Genomic DNA, 21,142 nt, shown 5'->3' on the forward strand with positions numbered 1-21,142 from the left:
AGAAGGCGCTGGCTGAGCAGGAGGAACATCAAACTGCGGTGGAGTTGGAGGTGGGGATGCTGAGAGACCAGCAGAAGGAGCTCCTGGAGAAGGTGGAGGACCTAGAGAATAGGTCCCGCCGGCAGAACTTAAGAATCGTTGGGCTCCCGGAGGGGTCCGAAAGAGCGGACACTGGTGCATACATCGCGGACATGTTTGAGAAGCTGCTGGGGGATGGGGCATTCTCCCGGCCCTCGGAGGTGGACAGGGCTCACAGAGCACTCGCGAGGAAGCTGCGAATGGGAGACCCACAAGGGCAATGGTGGTGAGATTCCACAGGTACCTGGATAAGGAGTGCATTCTACAGTGGGCCAAGCAGACATGGAGCTGTAAGTGGGACAACACTTCTCGTAACAGCCTCCCTGAACAGGCGCCGGAATGTTGCGACTAGGGGCTTTTCACAGTAACTTCATTGAAGCCAACTTGTGACAATAAGCGATTTTCATTTCATTTCATTTCACAGTATCCTGCGGGTTTACCAAGACCTGAGTCTTGGTGGTGGTCAGGCGAAGAGCAGGGTTCAACCAGATTAGGTTGATCCTTTTTCAGTAAAAGGTGAAGTTCGGACTGTTGTATTCGGCCCGTCTCTGGGTCACGTACGAGGAACAGCACTTTTATTTTGAGTCGCCTGAGGATGCGCTGGACTTCGCGAAAAGGAAAGGACTGGTGGTGGACTGAGAACACTTGAACTTTGTTGCAAAGTTCTTGTTTTGTTTTTTTTGTTTTTCTTTACTTTAAAAAAAAAGTTTTTCGTTTTTCGTTTTGTGGAAGCTGTTTGTAATGCCTTTTGCATTGATTTGGGACCAGCATTGAGCTGAGTGAGTTAAGGTTTTCATTTGCACTGTTGGGGGATGGAGGTGTGTAGATCTTAGTGTTTTTCTGTCGGGCAATTGTGTGGGGATTGTTTGATGTTGGAGTCTATTTGTATGAGCGGGTGGAGGGTGGGGAGGGAACAATAGGTGGGAGACTATCCGGCGCCAGGGATGGGGGCCACCAAGCTAGCTGGGCGGGCAAGCTCATGAAAGCGCAGTGGGGGGTGTGCATATGTTCGGTTTATTAAAGGGCTTGGGTTACAGAGTGTTGTTACTGGGGAGGGGGGGGGGTAAATGTTCTGCTGACGAGGGAGGAACTTGGGCTAAAGGACAGAGAGAAGGTTGGGGGCGGATGCTGTCTGGGGCCGGACCGGTGGAGGCGCGGCGCATGGGCTGGAGGCGGGCCCAAAAAAGGGTTTGGCTGATCGGCGAAGTGGGGGGGCAATGAGCCCCCCAACTAGGCTGATCACCTGGAATGTTCGAGAGTTAAATGGGCCGGTCAAGAGGGCACGTGTGTTCGTGCATCTTGGGGGACTGAAGGCGGACGTGGTAATGTTGTAGGAGACGCACCTTAGGGTAACTGACCAGATTAGATTGAGGAAAGGCTGGGTCAGTCAGGTCTTTCACTCGGGACTAGACTCAAAGACTAGAGGGGTCGCGATCCTGATCAATAAGCGGGTGGTGTTTGAGGCGGGTAGAATAGTCTTGGATGTGGGAGGTCGGTACATTATGGTCAGTGGGAAACTGGAGGGGGTGCAGGTGGTATTAGTGAATGTATATGCGTCAAATTGGGGTGATGTGGAGTTTATAAAGAGGATGCTGGAGAAGATACCGGACCTGGACTCGCACTGGTTGGTCATGAGAGGGTACTTCAACACAGTTATTGACCCTGGCTTGGACTGGTCAAGCTCGAAAACGGGTAGGGTGCCAGCAATGGCAAAGGAACTAAAAGGATTCATGGAGCAGATGAGGAGGGGGGGAATCCATGGAGATTTGGGCAGCCGAGGGTGAAGGAGTTCTCCTTCTACTCACACATGCATAAAGTGTACTCCCGGATTGATTTCTTTATTTTGAGCAGAGCCTTACTGGCGGGGTGGTGGACACGGGGTACTCGGCGATCACAATCTTCATTGGGTTGACCTGCAGGTTAGTAAAGACAGAAACCAGTGCCCACACTGGAGGTTAGATGTGGGACTTTTGGCTGACGAAGGGGTGTGCGAGCGGCTGAGGAAATGTATTCAGAACTACCTGCAGGTCACCGACACGGGGGAAATTTCAGCAGCGATGGTCTGGGAAGCACTGAAGGCGGTGGTCAGAGGGGAGCTGATCTCGAAACGGGCCCAAAGGGAGAAGGTGGACAGGGCAGAGACGGACTGACTGGTAAAGGAGATACTACAGATCGATAGGAGGTATGCGGAGACCCCAGAGGCAGGCCTGGTTGGAAATTCAGCAGGGGTGAATTAGGCGTTTAGGGATTTTTACAGTAGGCTGTATAGGCCGGAACCCCCCATGGGGCTGGAGGGGATGAGGCTTCTTGGGGGGGCTGAATTTCCCAAAGGTGGACGGGGAGCTGGTAGAAGGACTGGGAGCCCCGATCGAGTTGGAGGAGATAGTGGAGGGTCTGAAGGCCATGCAGTCGGGTAAAGCCCCGGGGCCGGACGGGTACTCAGTGGAGTTTTATAAAAAGTTCTCTGGGATAATGGAGCCGGTGTTGATGAGGATGTTCAATGAGGCAAGAGAAAGAGGGGTGCTGCCCCCGACGATGTCACAGGCCACGATTTCACTGATTCTGAAGCGGGACAAGAACCTGGAGCTGTGTGGGTCCTACAGGCCAATATCCCTGTTGAATGTGGACGCCAAACTGCTGGCCAAAATTTTATCCTCCAGGATTGAGGATTGTGTTCCGGACGTTGTTGGGGAGGACCAGACAGGGTTTGTTAAGGGTAGGCAGTTGGTGGCCAATGTAAGAAGGTTGTTAAACGTGATCATGATGCCCCCGGAAGGTAGGGAGGTGGAGGTAGTGATCGCAATGGATGCAGAAAAGGCTTTTGATCGAGTCGAATGGGACTATCTGTGGGAGGTACTGGGACGGTTCAGATTTGGGCGGGGCTTTATTGACTGGGTCAGGTTGCTGTATCAGGCTCCTGTGACAAGCGTACGGACGAATAGGACAACATTGGACTATTTTAGACTGCACCGGGGGACGAGGCAGGGATGCCCCCTCTCCCCACTGTTGTTCGCGCTAGCTATAGAGCCATTGGCAATTGCTCTGTGAGCCTCAAGGGGCTGGAGAGGACTGGCCTGGGGGTGGGAGGGGTGGGGGGGGGGGGGAGCACAGAGTCTCGCTCTATGCAGGTGACCTGCTTCTGTGTGTCTCGGACCCAGTAGAGGGGATGGAAGAAATCATGAGGATTCTAGGGGAATTTGGCCGGTTTTCGGGGTACAAGCTAAATATGGGGAAATGTGAGATGTTTGTGGTCGAGGCGAGGGGACAGGAGAGACGATTGGGGGAGCTGCCGTTTAGATTAGTAGGGCGAAGCTTTAGGTACTTAGGCATCAAGTGGCGCCAGAATGTGACCGGCTGCATAAATTAAATCTGGCCCGGCTAGTAGACCAAATGAAGGACGATTTTCGGAGATGGGACACGTTTCCGTTGTCACTGGCTGGGAGGGTGCAGACGGTGAAGATGACGGTCCTCCCGAGATTCCTGTTTATATTTCAGTGTCTCCCCATCTTTATTCCGCGGTCCTTTTTTAAACGGGTCAACAAAGTGATCACTGGCTTCGTTTGGGCGGGCATGAGCCCGCGAGTAAGGAAGGTAATGCTTGAGCGGAGTTGGGGAGAGGGCGGGCTGGCGCTGCCAAATTTTAGTAACTATTACTGGGCAGCGAATATAGCCATGATCAGGAAGTGGGTGGTGGGGGAGGGGTCGGCATGGGAGCGTATGGAGCCGGCTTCATGCAAGGGCACCAGTCTGGGGGCATTGGTAACTGTGCCTCTGCCGTTCCCGCCGGCACGGTACTCCACCAGCCCCATGGTGGTGGCAGCCCTGAGAGTCTGGGGGCAATGGAGGAGACATGTGGGAGCAGAGAGACCATCAGTCTGGTCTCCAATCTGTACTAATCACCGGTTTGCCCCTAGAAGTATGGATGAGGGGTTCCGGATATGGCGGAGAGCAGGGATTGAGAGGATGGGGGATATGGTTATAGAGGGGTGCTTGCCGAGCATGTGGGCGCTGGAGGAGAAGTTTGGGTTGGCGAGGGGATACAAATTCAGGTATCTGCAGGTGCGGGACTTCCTACATAAACAGGTGTCAGCCTTCCCGCTCCTACCGCTAAGGGGGATTCAGGACAGGGTAGTTTTCAGAGAGTGGGTAGGAGAAGGGAGCGTCTCTGACATTTGCAAGGAACTTATGGGGTCAGAGGAGACGCAGACCGAGGAGCTGAAGCGCAAGTGGGAGGAGGAGCTGGGAGGAGAGATAGAGGATGGTCTCTGGGTGGACGCGTTGAGTTGAGTGAACACGTCCACGTCATGTGCCAGGCTCAGCCTGATACAATTCAAGGTCGTTCATCGGGCTCACATGACAGTGGCCCGGATGAGCAGATTCTTTGGGGTGGAAGACAGGTGTGCAAGATGTGCGGGAGGACCAGCGAACCATGTCCACATGTTCTGGACATGCCCGAAGCTTAGGAGATTTTGGCAGGGGTTTGCGGACGTCATGTCCACGGTGTTAAAAACAAGGGTGACACTGAGTCCAGAGGTGGCGATTTTTGGGGTGTCGGAAGACCCGGGAATCCAGGAGGAGAAAGAGGCAGACGTTCTAGTCTTTGCTTCCCTGGTAGCCCGGAGACGGATACTATTAGCTTGGAGGGACTCAAAGCCCCCGAAGTCGGAGACCTGGCTATCGGACATGGCTAGCTTTCTCTGTTTGGAAAAAATCAAGTTCGCCTTGAGAGGGTCACTGTTAGGGTTCGCCCGGAGGTGGCAACCGTTCGTCGACTTCTTCGCGGAAAATTAATCGTCAGCAGAAGGGGGGGCGGGGTTTGTTTAGCTTTGAGTAGGGGGTTGATAAAGGTGGGACCTGTAAGGAGGGGAGACGGCTGGCTTTTGCACTATGTTATAGTTTCATGTATATTGTTTATTTTGTTGTTACAATACCAAAAATAACTCAATAAAATGTTTATTTTTTAAAAAGTTCTGGACTGCCAAACGACTACTAACTGACCATTTCTTTCTCTTTATTTTAAGCCCAGTAAAAGTTGAATGCTCGTGGAATTGTACTACATTGTGAATTATATTTACATTAATAAATCACCCAAAAGATCCCCCAAAGTTCCTTTGCTTCATACAAAGTGATAAACTGGGATGTGGTTGGGGAGGTTTGAAAGAGATGGATAGAACTTCATGGAAATATTTAATGTTCGCTCCTGCAGCTTCTTTTATTTGAATGGATTCCTGCTGATTTACTTTTTTTGTTTGTTTTGGGGAATTCACCAGCTTATCTTTCGAGGTGGCCTGTTCGGACGTAAGGAATAATTTTTCAAATTCAATCTGCTGGCATGTCGGAAAATTCCCGTTCAGTTCGAGGATGAATAGACATGTCATAAGCTGGCCTTTGCTGCCTGCCACTATAAATCACTCTGATAAATGACAGTGCAAAGATACCACACTTGGGAGAGCAATCCTGTCCACTGGACTAAGTGCACTTGGGAGGGCAGGTACTGGCTCCAGACAGCAGAGATTAAAGATACTGTTGACTTTGAGTGTCTCTCAAGAGAAAAAACAATTGTCTGTCACAAATTGTGTGGCTCTTTCTAATATTCAGAGTGGCACTGGAAAACTTTCTTGCTAGACTTAGCCTGGGTGTAGGTTTGAATAAATAACCGTGATATTTTTCAACAGCTTTCTGCTACTTTTCCATCTTGTCTTTACTCAAGGTTAACAGCTGGCGACGAAAGCGCAGATGGCATGAGAAAAGTCAGTCGTGAAAAGGGTAGTTTTCAGCAAGAGCCGTGTACTGATAAAAGAAGTTAAATGAAGCCTAAATCAGTTTGACTTCAAACAACACATGACAATTGAACGGTTGACAATTAAGAGTTGATTTTGTTTTTCCATTGAGAAACCCGAGTTGAGATCAAGCTCAAGGTCTGTTAATTGCCAGTGTGGGGCCAGTAGGGCTCAGATTCAGAAACAGGGTAATTTATAATGGGGGACAAAGAAATGGCTGAGCAACTAAACACATACTTTAGTTCTGTCTTCGCAAATGAGGACACAAATCCGATACCAGAAATGTTGGAGAATGCAGGGTTTAGTGAGAGGGAGGAGATCAATATTAGTAGAGAAATGGTGTTGGGGAAATCGATGGGAATGAAGGCTGATAAATCCCCAGGGCCTGATAATCTTCATCCCAGAGTACTTAAGGAAGTGGCGCTAGAAATAGTGGATGCATTGGTGGCCATCTTCTAGGATTGTATAGACTCTGGAACAGTTCCTGCAGATTGGAGAGTAGCTAATATAATATATATTTTAAAAGGGAGGTCAAGAGAAAACAGGGAATTATAGACCAGTAAGCCTGACGTTGGTGGTGGGAAAGTTCTGGAATACATTATTAAAGATTTTATAGCAGAGCATTTAGAAAATAGTTGCAGGATCAGACAGAGTCAGCATGATTTATGATAGGGAAATCATGCTTGACAAATTTACTGTAACTCTTCGAGGATGTAACTAGTAGAGTTGACGAGGGGGAGCCAGTGGATGTGGTATATTTGGACTTTAAGAAAGCTTGTGACAAAGTCCCGCATAAGAGATTAGCATGGAAAATTAAAGCGCATGGGATTAGGGGTAGTGTAGAAAACTAGTTGGCAGACAGGAAACAAATGTAGGAATTTTAAAAATAAATTTAGAGGACTCCATTTTTATTCCAATTAAGGGGCAATTTAGCGTGGCCAATCCACCTAAACGGCACATCATTGGATTGTGGGGGTGAAACCCACGCACACAGGGGGAGAATGTGCAGCAAAGAGTAGGAATTAACGGGTCTTTTTCAGATTGGCAGGCAGTAACTAATGAGGTACCTCAGGGATCGGTGCTAGGACCCCAGCTATTCACAATATATGTATATTTTTAAAAAATATATATTTATTAAAGTTTTTTAACAGCACAATTTTTTCCCCTTACAAACAGTAACCACCCCCACCCCCCCGTAACAAAATAACACAAAATCGCACTGAGCAAGATATATACATGGCAAAATGGTATATTTATATAGCTTTATACACTGGCTCTCACCCGCATGTGCCAGTTTCCCCCACCCTCCATGTTATCTCCTGCTCCTCCATCCCCTCAAACAATCTCTGGTTCCCCCCTCCCGGGTTGCTGCTGCTGCTGACCGACCTTCCTCTAACGCTCCGCGAGATAGTCTAGGAACGGTTGCCACCGCCTGTAGAACCCCTGCGCAGACCCTCTCAAGGCAAACTTAATCCTCTCCAGCTTAATGAACCCAGCCATGTCGTTTATCCAGGCCTCCAGGCTGGGGGCTTCGCCTCCTTCCACAATAGCAAGATCCTTCGCCGGGCTACTAGGGACGCAAAGGCCAGAATTCCGGCCTCTTTCACTTGCTGCACTCCCGGCTCATCCACTACTCCGAATGTTGCTAGCCCCCAGCTTGGCTTGACCCGGACTATCACCACCTGAGATATTGCTCCCGCCACTCCTCTCCAGAACCCCTCCAGTGCCGGGCATGACCGAAACATGTGAACATGGTTCGCCGGACTCCCTGAACACCTTCTACATCTGTCCTCTACCCCAAAGAACCTACTCAACCTCGCCCCCGTCAAGTGCGCTCTGTGAACCACCTTAAATTGTATCAGGCTGAGCCTGGCACATGAGGAGGAGGAATTAACCCTACCCAGGGCCTCAGCCCACAAACCTTCCTTGATCTCCTCCCCCAGCTCCTCCTCCCATTTACCCTTCAACTCTTCTGCTAGGGCTTCCCCCTCTTCTTTCGTCTCTTGGTGTATTGCCGAAACCTTGCCCTCCCCGACCCATACACCCGAGATCACCCTGTCTTGAATTTCTTGTGCCGGGAGCAACGGGAATTCCCTGACCAGTCGCCTCACAAAAGCCCTCACCTGCATATGTCTAAATGCATTTCCCGGGGGTAACTCAAACTTCTCCTCCAGTGCCCCTAGGCTCGCAAATGTCCCGTCAATGAACAGGTCCCCCATTCTTCTAATCCCCGCCCGATGCCAGCCCTGGAACTCCCAGTCCATCTTCCCCGGGACAAACCGGTGGTTACCCCTGATCGGGGACCACACCGAGGCTCCCACTGCACTGGCCCCAGATCCTTAACGTTGCCGCCACCACCGGGCTCGTGGTATACTTTGATGGCGAGAACGGCAGCGGTGCCGTCACCAACGCCCCCAAGCTCGTTCCTTTACAGGACGCCATCTCCATCCTCTTCCATGCCATCCCCTCTCCCTCCATAACCCACTTGCGGGTCATCGCCACATTTGCTGCCCAGTAGTAGCTCCCTAGGTTTGGCAGCGCCAGCCCTCCTCGGTCCCTAGTGCGTTCCAGGAACCCTCTCCTTACCCTCTGGGTCTTATTAGCCCACACAAACCCCATAATACTCCTACCTACTCTCTTGAAAAAGCCCTTGGTGATCACGATGGGAAGGCACTGAAACACAAACAGAAACCTCGGAAGGACCACCATTTTGACCGACTGCACTCTACCCGCCAACGAGAGCGGCAACATGTCCCATCTTTTGAAGTCCACCTCCATTTGGTCCACCAACCTCGTCAGATTCAATTTGTGTAGGGCCCCCCAACTCCTGGCTATCTGGATCCCCAGATACCGAAAACTCCCCACCGCCCTCCTCAGCGGTAGGTCCCCTATCCCTCTTTCTTGGTCCCCTGCCTGTAATATAAAAAGCTCACTCTTCCCTACATTGAGCTTATATCCCGAGAACTCCCCAAACTCCCTCAGAGTCTGCATGACCTCCACCATCCCCTCCATTGGGTCCGCCACGTACAGCAGCAGGTCATCCGCGTATAGCGACACCCGATGCTCTTCTCCCCCGCGGACCACCCTCCTCCATTTATTAGACTCCCTCAGTGATATGGCCAAGGGTTCGATCGCCAATGCAAACAACAGGGGGCACCCCTGTCTCGTTCCTCGGTACAGCCGAAAGTACTCCGACCTCCGCCGGTTCGTCACCACACTCGCCACCGGGGCGCTGTAAAGGAGCTTAATCCAGCTAATAAACCCTCCCCCGAACCCAAACCTACGCAACACCTCCCAGAGGTACTCCCACTCTACTCGGTCAAAGGCCTTTTCCGCGTCCATAGCTGCCAATATCTCCACCTCTCCCTCCTCCGATGTCATCATTATCACGTTTAAGAGCCGCCGTACATTTGTATTTAATTGCCTGCCCTTTATGAATCCCGTCTGGTCCTCATGAATCACCCCCGGGACACAGTGCTCAATCCTCGTGGCCAGCACTTTTGCCAATACCTTAGCGTCCACATTGAGGAGCGAAATTGGCCTGTACGATCCACATTGCAGTGGGTCCTTTTCTCGCTTCAGAATCAAGGAAATTGTCGCCTCCGACATTGTCGGGGACAGGGTCCCCTCCTCTCTTGCCTCGTTAAAGGTCCTCACTAGTAGTGGGGCCAACAGGTCCACATACTTTCTATAGAACTCCACCGGGAACCCATCCGGCCCCGGGGCCTTCCACGCCTGCATACTCCCCAAACCGTTACTCAGCTCCTCCAACCCAATTGGTGCCCCCAAACCAGCCGCCTCTTGCTCCTCCACCCTCGGGAACCGCAGTTGGTCTAGGAATCGTCTCATCCCCTCTTTCCCCCCCTGGGGGCTGGGATCTGTACAGCTCTTCATAGAAGGCCTTGAATACCTTGTTTATTTTCGTTGCACTCTGAACCGTGGCTCCCCCTCCATCTTTGATTCCCCCTATTTCCCTCGCTGCCATCCTCTTACGGAGCTGGTGTGCCAGCATCCGACTGGCCTTTTCCCCGTACTCGTAGGTCGCCCCCTGCGCCTTCTTCCACTGTGCCTCCGCCTTCCCCGTGGTCAACAGGTCAAACTCCGTCTGGAGCCGTCGCCTTTCCCCAAGTAATCTTTCCTCCGGGGCCTCTGCATATCTCCTGTCCACTCGTGAAATCTCCCCCACTAACCTCTCCCTTTCCATACCCTCTGTCTTCTCCCTGTGAGCCCTGATGGAGATTAGCTCTCCCCTGACCACCGCCTTCAACGCCTCCCATACCACCCCCACTCACACCTCCCCGTTGTCGTTGGCCTCCAAGTACCTTTCGATACACCCCCTCACCTTCCCACACATCACCTCATCTGCCAGCAGTCCCACATCCAGCCGCCACAGCGGCCGTTGGTCCCTCTCCTCTCCCAGCCCCATTTCCACCCAGTGCGGGGCATGGTCCGAAACGGCTATGGCCGAATACTCCGTCCCCTCCACCCTCGGGATGAGCGCCCTGCCCAGAACAAAGAAATCTATCCGGGAGTAGGCCTTGTGCATGTGGGAAAAGAAAGAAAATTCCCTGGCCTGCAGTCTTGCAAACCTCCATGGGTCCACTCCCCCCATCTGATCCATAAAACCCCTGAGCACCTTGGCCGCCGCCGGCCTCTTTCCCGTCCTTGATCTGGAGCGGTCTAGTGCTGGGTCCAGCACTGTATTGAAGCCCCTCCCATTATCAGTCCTCCTACCTCCAGGTCCGGAATGCGCCCCAACATGCGCTTCATAAATCCAGCACCATCCCAGTTCGGGGCGTATACGTTTACCAACACCACCCACGTCCCTTGCAACCTACCGCTCACCATCACATATCTCCCTCCATTATCCACTACGATAGTCTTGGCCTCAAATGACACCCGCTTTCCCACCAATATTGCCACCCCTCTATTCTTCGCGTCCAGTCCCAAGTGAAATACCTGTCCCACCCATCCCCTTCTTAACCTAACCTGGTCCGCCACCTTCAGGTGTGTCTCTTGGAGCATGGCCATGTCCGCCTTCAGTCCCTTCAAGTGCGCGAACACTCGAGCCCTCTTCACCGGCCCATTCAGGCCCCTCACGTTCCACGTTATCAGCCGTATTGGAGGGGCTCTCTCCCCCCCCGCCACCGACTAGCCATCTCCTCCCCCCCCCCCCCCCCCCCCCCCCCCCCCCCCCACCGCCGACTAGCCATCTCCTTTTCTGGGCCAATCCCGTGTCCGCGTCTCCCTCGCCCTCCAGTCCCCCAGCCGGGGGACCTCCGACCCGACCACCTCTTCTGTGTCCCATTCCCTTTCGGCCAGTGTAGCAACAACCCTTATTCCCCCCCTTCCCCCCTCCCCTCCCCCCCCGCTAGATCCCTGTCTAGCTTTTTTGCTCGCCCCATATCACTCCCGTAAGTCAGCTGACACCTGCTGACCCCGGCTTCCCACGCCATCCCTTTGACCCCCCCCCCCGTGTGGGAGTCTCCCCATCAATATACGTTCCTTCGTTCCCCTTCCTGCTTTTCTTCCCGCGCGGGAAAAGAACCCCGCGCTTTCCAAAGCCTGCCCCGCCCCCTCTGGCGCAGCTCCTGTCGCGGCCTTGTCTCTCTTCCCCAGCTCATATAACATTCCCTGCGCGTGATTGACCCCCTATATACAACTACCATCATACTTCAACCCCCAAACACCCCCCACCCTCACAAACCCTCAATTAGAGTCCAACTTTTCAGTTAGTATAAAGGTCCACGCCTCTTTGGGCGTTTCGAAGTAGTGGTGTTGGCCATTATGTGTAACCCACAGTAACGCTGGCTGCAACATTCTAAATTTCACTCCTTTCCGATGCAGCACCACTTTGGCCCGGTTGAAACCCGCCTTCCACTTAGCGACCTCCGTGCTCCAGTCCGGGTATATTCTGATCTCTGCATTGTCCCACTTGCTGCTCCGCTCCTTCTTGGCCCATTTCAGGACCCTCTCTCTGTCCGTAAACCGGTGAAATCTCACCACCCTTGGCGTCTCATTTGTCTTGGGCTTCCTCGCCAGCACCCGGTGCGCCCCTTCCAGCTCCAGCAACCTCGGGGGGGCCTCCGCGCCCATCAACGCCCCGATCATTGTGCCCGCATATGCCGCGGCGTCGGCCCCCTCCACTCCTTCTGGGAGACCCAGGATCCTCAGATTATTTCTCCTCGACCTGTTCTCCAGGTCCTCGAGTCTTCCCGCCCACGTCTTGTGTAATGCCTCGTGCCGCTCCACTCTCACCGCCAGGCCCAAGAGCTCGTCCTCATTCTCACTCACTTTTTCCTGGATCTCCTGGATCTTCACCTCGTGGGCTTTCTGGGTTGCCCCAAGTCCTTCAATTATTGCCAACATAGGCGCCACCATCTCCTTACGCAGCTCCTCGAAGCAGCGCTTGATGAATTCCTGCATCTCCCCTTTGTCCCCGGCCGCCGCCATTTTGCTTGTTTTCCCTCACTTCTCCCGCTGCTCCAATGCCACTTTTTTGGCCGTTTCGCTGCGGGCCCGGTCCATACAAGTTGATAGGGGACCTCTCTCCTCTCTTCCCCACGGGTTGGCTGTAAAAAAAGTTCAGTTGGGGCTCTTCTATCGAGCCCGAAAGTCCGTGTTCGCGGGAGCTGCCGAATTGCGGCTTAGCTCCGCATAGCCGCAACCGGAAGTGCACAATATATATTAATGATTTAGATGAGGGAACAAAATGTAATATCTCCAGATTTGCAGATGGCACCAAGTTGGGTGGAAGGTGAGCTGTGAGGAGGATGCAGAGATCTTTCAGCATGATTTGAATAAACTGAGTGAGTGGGCAAATGAATGGTGGGATGCATATAATTTGGATCAAGGTGAGGTTATCCACTTTTGGTAGCAAAAATGGATAACTATTACCTGAATGGCCATAAATTAGGAGAGGGCAATGTGCAGCAAGACCTGGGTGTCCTCGTACACCAGTCACTGAAGGTGAGCATGCAGGTACAGCAGGCACTGCTGTAAAGAAGGCAAATGGTATGCTGGACTTCATTGCAAGAGAATTTGAAGACGGGAGCAGGGATATCTTGCTGCAATTATACAGGGTCTTGGTGAGGCCACACCTGGAATACTGTGTGCAGTTTTGGTCTCCTTATCTGAGGAAGGATGTTCTTGCTCTGGAGGGAGTGCAGAGAAGGTTTACCTGATTCCTGGGATTGCGGATTGACGTATTAGGAAAGATTGAGTCGGTTAAGATTATATTCTCTGGAGTTGAAGAATGAGGGGGAATCTCATAGGGTGGCACAGTGGTTAGCACTGCTGCCGACAGCGCTGAGAACCCGGGTTTGAACCCAGCCCCGGGTCACTGTCTGTGAGGGTTTGCACATTTTCCCCGTGTCTGCGTGCGTTTCACCCCCACAACCCAAAGATGTGCAGGTTAGGTGGATTGGCCACGCTCAATTGCCCCTTAATTGGAAAAAAAAGTATTGGGTACTCTAAAAAAAGTTTTAAAGGGAAAAAAAAGAATGAGGGGGAATTCCATAGAAACCTATATAATTCTGACAGGACGAGACAGGGTAATGCAAGAAGGATGTTCCCAATTGGGGGAGGGGGAGGGTGTCCAGACCAGGGGGTCACAGTTTGAGGATACGGGGTAGACCATTTAGGACAGAGCGGAGGAGAAAGTTCTTCACTCAGAGAGTGGTCAGACTGTGGAATTTGTTACCACAGGAAGTAGTTGAGGCTTAAACACATATGTTTTCAAGAAGCAGTTAGATATTGCACTTGGGGCGAAGGGATACAAAGGATATGAGGGGAAAGCGGGATTATTGAGTTGGATGATCAGTCATGATCATAATGAATGGCGGAGCAGGCTTGAAGTGTCAAATGGCCGTCTCCTGCTCCTGTTCCCCATGTTTCGATGTGAAGACAAAGGGCGTGATTCAGCAGCCTCGTGCACCTGCCTTGGTGTTGGGATGAGGCCATGGAAACTCGCGAGAGGCTCTCGGGATCATCTCACGAGATCCAACGGAATCTCACGAGATGTTGCAATCCAGATCTCGCCCTCACAGGGCGTGTCCCAGAACAGCATAGTTAACTAAGCCGGATTCTCCTGGTACCCAGACTCAACAGCCGTGCCTGCGAGACTACGCCAGGGTGCCAGTATAATACTGGTCCAAACAAACGTGGACCAGGTGTAACGGCACTGGGGGGGGGGGGGGGGAGGGGGGGGGGGCACGTCGCCCAGGCAATTGGAGAGCCCCGGGTGGTCGAGGACAGGGTGGCCCCCTGGCATTCCCCTAGCACCCGAGTACCCTGGCAGCGCCACCCAGAAACCCTGGCAGTGCCATCCTAGCACTGCCAGAGTGTCTTGGTGGCACTGCCAGGCTCGCAGTGTCAGGGTACCCAGATGCCAGGTTGGCAATGCCAGGGATTGTGCCCAGTGGGTCTTGCCATTTTGTGAGGAAGCGTCTGCAAAGGCGGGACTTTCGGTTCGGGATTGTGGGTGAGAACTGGTATCAGGCCTGCCACCCCTGGACAAAAATTTGGAGGCAGCTGAAGGGGCTGCTGGGTGCCAAGATGGGCTGCGTAGAAGCCTTGCCTTGGTGCTTTGGAACTTCCTCCCAGTTGCCATAACAGTTAAACAAAAAAAAAGGCCCTCACCCTTGTACCCCTTGGCTCCCTCACATAATAATAATCTTTATTGTCACAAGTAGGTTTACATTAACACTGCATGAAGCTAATGTGAAAATCCCCTAGCCGCCACATTCCGGCTCCTGTTCGGGTCCACGGAGGGAGAATTCAGAATGTCCAATTCACCTAACAAGCACGTCTTTCGGGACTTGTGGGAGGAAACCGGCGCACCCGGAGGAAATCCACGCAGACACGGGGAGAACGTGCAGACTCCACACAGACAGTGACCCAAGCCGGGAATCGAACCTGGGACCCAGGCGCTGTGAAGTAACAGTGCTAACCACTGTGCTACCGTGCCGCCCTCATGCTCCCTATTACCTCATTTACCCTCCATGCCAACTTATACTATTCCACTCACTTCCATGGCCCCTCATAATGGTATTTCCAACCCATTCACCCAGCATACACTCTGTACTCAACCAATAAACCCTATAGTAAAAATAGCACGTGTGGAAAAGCTTTCAACAAACTGTCAATAATTCACATTTCTAATTTCTTAAAGAGTGTTTTTACTCTATCCCTGTAAAAGTGTGAATCATCCAGATCTTTAAATTATCAATAGCAAAAACTACAAGCCATTGACGCTTCTTTAAGTTGTGTAAATAAATATTGTGCAATTGACGGAATAGATCACAGAAAAGAGCTGTCAATCAATCATTGTTTTCTCTTGGGCACAGTTGTTGCAACAGACAAATGAATATCTGAAGTCTCAACCAAGTTTCATTATGCATTCTTGGCTGAGAGCCCAAACATCCATTAGTCTGTTGAAAGGGCTGCACCTAAGGGAGAGAAGTCGGCAGGGTGGGAGGGTAGCCAGGCGATTGGGATGGTATTCAGACTTAGGGGGTGTTGTCAGGTCAGGTTGGAGGAGTTAGCTGAGTTGGGTTGGTAGCGTAGTTGAGGGTAGCCAGGTTTGGTCGGGAGGGGTTTGGTTTTCAGGTCTAGTCAAGCGGTTGAAGATAGTTGAGTAAGGGTGGGGTTAGTTCAATGGTCTGGAGAGTTAGTAAGGTGTTGGGAGTAGTTGTTGGGTCAGGGTAGTTGGGTCAGTTAGGGGGTGGTTGAGTAGTTGAGGGTAATCGTTAGAGGTGGCAATCAGGGGGGGCAGTCGGTCTGGAGTGGTCGGGGGAGGGTGAGTTGGGTGAATGGGTGAGGCGTTAGTTGAGTAATTACCAAGATGTTAGACTAGTTTTTATCGGCCTAACATTTCCTGGTTAACTGTCCAGAGATGTACTTTGGAACTATCCAAAGTCTCCCACTCTAACTAGAGTCAGAGACATTTGCAGAGGGTCCCAGGGAGTAGGGGAATAGCCCAGCGGATGTTTAAATTTCCCAGACAATTTCCCTGTAGGTCTGTGCATCAGGACTTCCGCAGGGTCCTGATATACACTTTCAATTGTTTGTCGGGTCTCCGATGATCCGGAGACCAGGGATATGATTTTCCGGCCTCCCATTGGCATGTTTATCAGTGGCGGAGGTGCCCCCCTCTCCTAAGGGGTCGCCATCTTCTGGTCCTGCTGGTGGGAAGGGCTGTAAAATTTAATGCCACGGGATTTGACCCAGTATATATCTTGTAGTAGTCACTAAATTCAGCTGACTCCTTATGTCCTGGAAAATAATAAAAAGCTCATGGGAGCTGTGCTAAACCGACATAGAATCCCTACAGTGAGAAGGGGGCCATTCAGCCCATCGAGTCTGCTCTGACCCTCCGAAAGAGCACCTCCCTAGGCCCATTCCCATGCCCTCTCCCAGTAACCCCACCTAACCTGCACATCTTTGGACACTAAGGGCCAATTTAACATGGCCAATCCACCTAACCTGCACATCACTGGACTGTGGGAGGAAACCATAGCACCCGGAGGAAACCCACGCAGACATGGGGAGAACGGGCAAACTCCACACAGACAGTCATCCGAGGTTGAAATTGAACCCAGGTCCCTGGCACTGAGGTAGCAGTGCTAAAATATTATTCATACAAAGTGGTTATTTTTCCTATTCACATCCACAGACGTTGTGTACACTAACTGTTATATTACCACGACTGATAATATGTTGTATAATTTGTCTTTTTCTCCAGAATGAACCGATTTTGAGCATGTTTTTGTTGGACATTACTTGTGTGGGTGGGTGTGTCCACACGTCATGACGTTTGTTTCGTCACTCGTACAGTGCCTTTGCGCATGCGCAGATCGGTCTTCTTCATCTCGTGTCTTTTTGCGAAATGCTCATGTGTAGGTCGGGAATGCGCATGCGCAATATGGTTGACGTCTGAAATGTGCATTTTTCTGAACTGCGCCACAGCTCCTACGCATTTGGTCCCGAGGCTCGTTTTCGCACCCTTTTCTTTTTGCAGAATCTCAGAATACTGACTTTTAGACAATTCATGCACTCAACACATTTCAATAGCATTTTCAAGCTTGAGATCATCCTATCTCAGCAAACGTTCCCTGAGCTTTTCATCTACAATTCCAAAGACAATCTGGTTACTTTAGAACAGAGATGAGGAGAAATTTCTTCAGCCAGAGAGTGGTGGGTCTGTGGAATTCATTGCCACAGAGGGCGGTGGAGGCCGGGACGTTGAGTGTCTTTAAGACAGAAGTTGATAAATTCTTGATTTCTCGAGGAATTAAGGGCTATGGAGAGAGAGCGGGTAAATGGAGTTGAAATCAGCCATGATTGAATGGTGGAGTGGACTCGATGGGCCGAATGGCCTTACTTCCGCTCCTATGTCTTATGGTCCTTTAGGGAAGGAAATCTGCCGTCCTTGCCTGGTCCTACCTGATCTGGTCTACATGTGACTCCAGACCAACAGTGACGTGGGTGACTCTTTCATGGCCTCTGAAATAGCCGAGCAATTCAGTTCAAGGGCAATTAGGGATTGGCAATAAATGCTGGCCCAGCCAGTGACATCCACACCTCCTGGAACGAATTTTTAAAAAGACCATTTCTTTTTTATTTCTATCCATCCTGTGAGAGTTTTGTATGTTTAAATAAGATCAGCTCATATTTTTCTAAACACCAGCGAATAAAGGCCCAGTCTGTTTAATCTTCCCCAATGTAAATTCAGTGTGTTTAAACTCACAAATGTTTAATGTCATTGGTGTCACCAACCCACTGAAAATTAGCCTCGCAGAACAGTTTGTACATATGAATTCAATATTGCATATCTGTAAAGTCAAAGGCATTGACTGTATTGTATCAGTATTTTCCTTTTTAAAAATATTTTATTCAAGGCATTTTCATATGAATGAAAATAAGCAGAAGAGCAACTAAACAATATTATACACAACCAACACCCGCTCCCCCCCCCCCCCCCCCCCGCATACCGCCCCCCTCTCTCACCCTGCCTTTCCATTTTAACTCCAACCCCCCCATCCCCCCTCTCCTTTGCTGACCCCTCAAACCTCCTTAAAGAAATCAATAAATGCTTTCCACCTCCGAGTCAACCCATCCACCGACCCCCTCAAGACGAACTTGACCTTCTTCAGGTTCAGGAATTCCGTCAGGTCGCTCACCCACACCCCCGCTTTCGGCGGCTCCGAGTCCCTCCATCTGAGCAAGATCCATCTCCGGGCTATCAGGGAAGCAAAGGCCAAGACATCGGCCTCGCTCGCCCCCTGGACTCCCGGGTCTTCCGAAACCCCGAATATTGCTCCCTCTGACCTCGGGGTCACCCCCAGCAGCTCTGACATTATGCTTGTGAACCCCTGCCAGAACCCCTTTAGCTTTGGATTTGCCCAAAACATGTGGACGTGATTCACGAGCCTCCCCACGCACTGCTCACATCTATCCTCTACCCGCTCAAAGAACCTACTCATCCTTGCTACTACCGTATGTGCCCTATGCACTACTTTAAACTTAATAAGGCTTGGCTTCACACACGACGAGGACGCATTCACCCTCCGCAGAGCCTCTGCCCACATCCCGACCTCCACCTCCCCTCCCAGCTCCTACTCCCACTTATGCTTTATGTCCCCCACCAGGCCCCCTCCCAATCCATCAACTCCTTGTAGACCTTGGACACTTTCCCCTTCCCTATCTCCTCCTTCGATAGTACCTTATCCTGCAACCCCAGGGACGGCAGCTCAGGAAAGGGCGGCACCTCTCTCTTCACAAAATCCCGGACCAGTAGGTACCTAAAAGCTTTCCCCCTGGGCAGCTTGTACTCTTCCTCCAGGTCCTCCAACCTTGCAAAGTTGCCCCTATGAACAAGTCGGCAAATTGCTCAATTCCTGTTCGCCGGTTCTCACAGATCGGTGCCCACACCAAAGCACTCTCCAGTCCCAAATACTGCATCCACTGCCCACATACCCTTAAGGCTGACACCACCACTGGATTACCAGGCCGACGAGAATGGCAGACGTGCTGACAACAAAGCCCTCAAACTCGTTCCCCTACACGATTCTGCCTCCATCCAACCCCACGCCGACCCCCTCCCTCATGACCCATTTCCTAACCATGGCAATGTTCATCGCCCAGTAGTAGTTCATCGTGTTCGGCAGCGCCAGCCCCCACCCCGCCCTCACCCCCCGCTCCAGGAAAACCCTCCCCATCCACACAAACTCAGAGATCTGTGTATGAACCTTCTTGAAAACCACTTTGGGACGAAGATGAGGAGGTTCTGAAACACAAACGGGAACCTTGGCAGCGCTATCATTTTAACTGTCTGCACCCGCCCTGCCAGGGACAGTGGCAGTACATCCCACCTCTTGAAATCCACTTTCATCTGCTCCACCAGCCTAGCCGGTTCAACTTGTGCAGCTGCGCCCAACCCCGCGTCACCTGGATGCCCAAATATCTAAAACTCACCCCCACCGCCTTAAACAGCAGCTCCCCTAACCTCCTCTGGTCTCAGTCGGGAACACCTCGCTGTTTTCCATATTCAACTTGTACCCGGAGAACCAGCCAAATTCCTCCAAAATCCCCATAATGTCCTCGATACTTCCCAATGGGTCTGAGATATAGAACAGCAGGTCATCCGCATACAGCGAGACCCTGTGCTTGCCCCCCCCCCCCACCGCACAATCCGTCTCCAGTCCCTCAACGCCCTAAGCGCCATTGCCAGCGGCTCTATCACCGAAGCAAAGAGTGACGGGGATAGCGGACACCCTGCCTCATCTCCTGATGCAGCCCACAACATCCCAAACTCACTCAGTTCGACCGCACACTTGTGACCGACGCATTATATAACAGCCAGGCCCAGTCCACAAATCCCTGTCCGAACACCTCCCACAAATACTCCCACTCCACCCGATCAAACACCTTCTCCGTGTCCATCGCCACCAGTACCTCCACCTCCTGCGCTTCCGAAGGCATCATATTTACATTGAACAGCCTCCTCACATCCGCCGTCAACTGCCTCCCCTTCACAAAACGCCGTTTGGTTCTCACCTATCACCCCCGATCACAGTCCTCAATTCACGTGTCTATGTTCAGTAACAACATAGGGCGTTACTACCCACACTGCTCTGGATTGCTGCCGTTTTTAAATATCAGAGAGATGGAAGCCTGCGACAGTGTTGGGGGGAGATTCCCCCCTCTCCCTTGCTTCATTATACACCCTCACCAGTGCCCCCCCCCCCAAACGTTTTACAGAACCCCACTGGGAACCCGTCCGGACCCGGGGCCTTCCCTACCTGCATTGTCCCCATACTATCCATCATCTCCCTCAACCCAATTGTGGCCCCAATCCCTGAACCAGTTCCTCCTCTACCTTGGGAAACTTCAGCCCGTCCAAAACAGCCTCATCCCTTCCCCCCCCTGGCTGGGATTTCCGACTCGTAGAGACTTCTATAAAACGGCACAAACACGCCATTGACCCCCTTCCCGGTACAAAACCACCCTGCCCTTCTCATCCTTTACCCTGCCAATCTCCCTCGCTGCCTCTTGCTTCCTGATCTGGTGGGCCAGCATCCTACTCGCCTTTTCCCCGTACTCATATACAGCCCCTCTGGCCCTCCGTAACTGCCCTACTGCCTTCTCCGTGGACATTAATCCAAACTCCATCTGGAGCCTCTGCCTCTCCTTCAACGGTCCTGCCTCTGGGGCCTCTGAATACCTCCTGCCCACCCTCAGAATCTCCTCTACCAGCCTTGCCATCTCCGCCCGCTCCGTCTTCTCCCTCTACACCTGAACTGAGATAAACTCCCCCTAACCACCGCCTTGAGTGCCTCCCACAGCCCTCACTCGCACACCTCCTCCTCCGCCAACAACCCCACATCCAGGCTCCACTGTGAGCGCTGAGTCCACCCATTGGTCCACTCGCAAATCAATCCAATGTGGTGCGTATTTTCACCGCATATTCCAATTCAACCACGACCGCCTGCAACACCTTGTCTAACACGAAAAAGCCAATCCGGGAGTACACCCGGTGCACGTGGGAGAAGTGTGAACATTTCTTCACCCTCAGTTTCCCGAACCTCCACGGGTCCACGGGTTTGCACTGAGTGCTGAATTTGGTGCTTTTTGAGTGCGATAGTGAGAGTTTGGTGACCGAGGGAGTATAAGGCTTCATTTTTATCTAAAGTTTAGTCTTTCTTTTATTTAGTTAATTAACTTAAAAGTTGCTGTTTGGTTTAGAAGAAGGTGAATTTTCAATCAGCTTTAAACAGGCTTCT

At 51.7% G+C, this 21,142-nt stretch overlaps 1 protein-coding gene across 6 annotated transcripts in view; it reads left to right on the plus strand.

The window, feature by feature from the left end:
• slc29a4a (solute carrier family 29 member 4a) overlaps positions 1–21,142 on the plus strand; it is a 310,533-nt gene that overhangs the window by 51,357 nt on the left and 238,034 nt on the right. The gene's annotated exons all lie outside the window — the stretch shown is intronic.

This window comes from Scyliorhinus torazame, chromosome 17, assembly GCF_047496885.1.
Source record: "Scyliorhinus torazame isolate Kashiwa2021f chromosome 17, sScyTor2.1, whole genome shotgun sequence".
Taxonomy (NCBI): domain Eukaryota; kingdom Metazoa; phylum Chordata; class Chondrichthyes; order Carcharhiniformes; family Scyliorhinidae; genus Scyliorhinus; species Scyliorhinus torazame.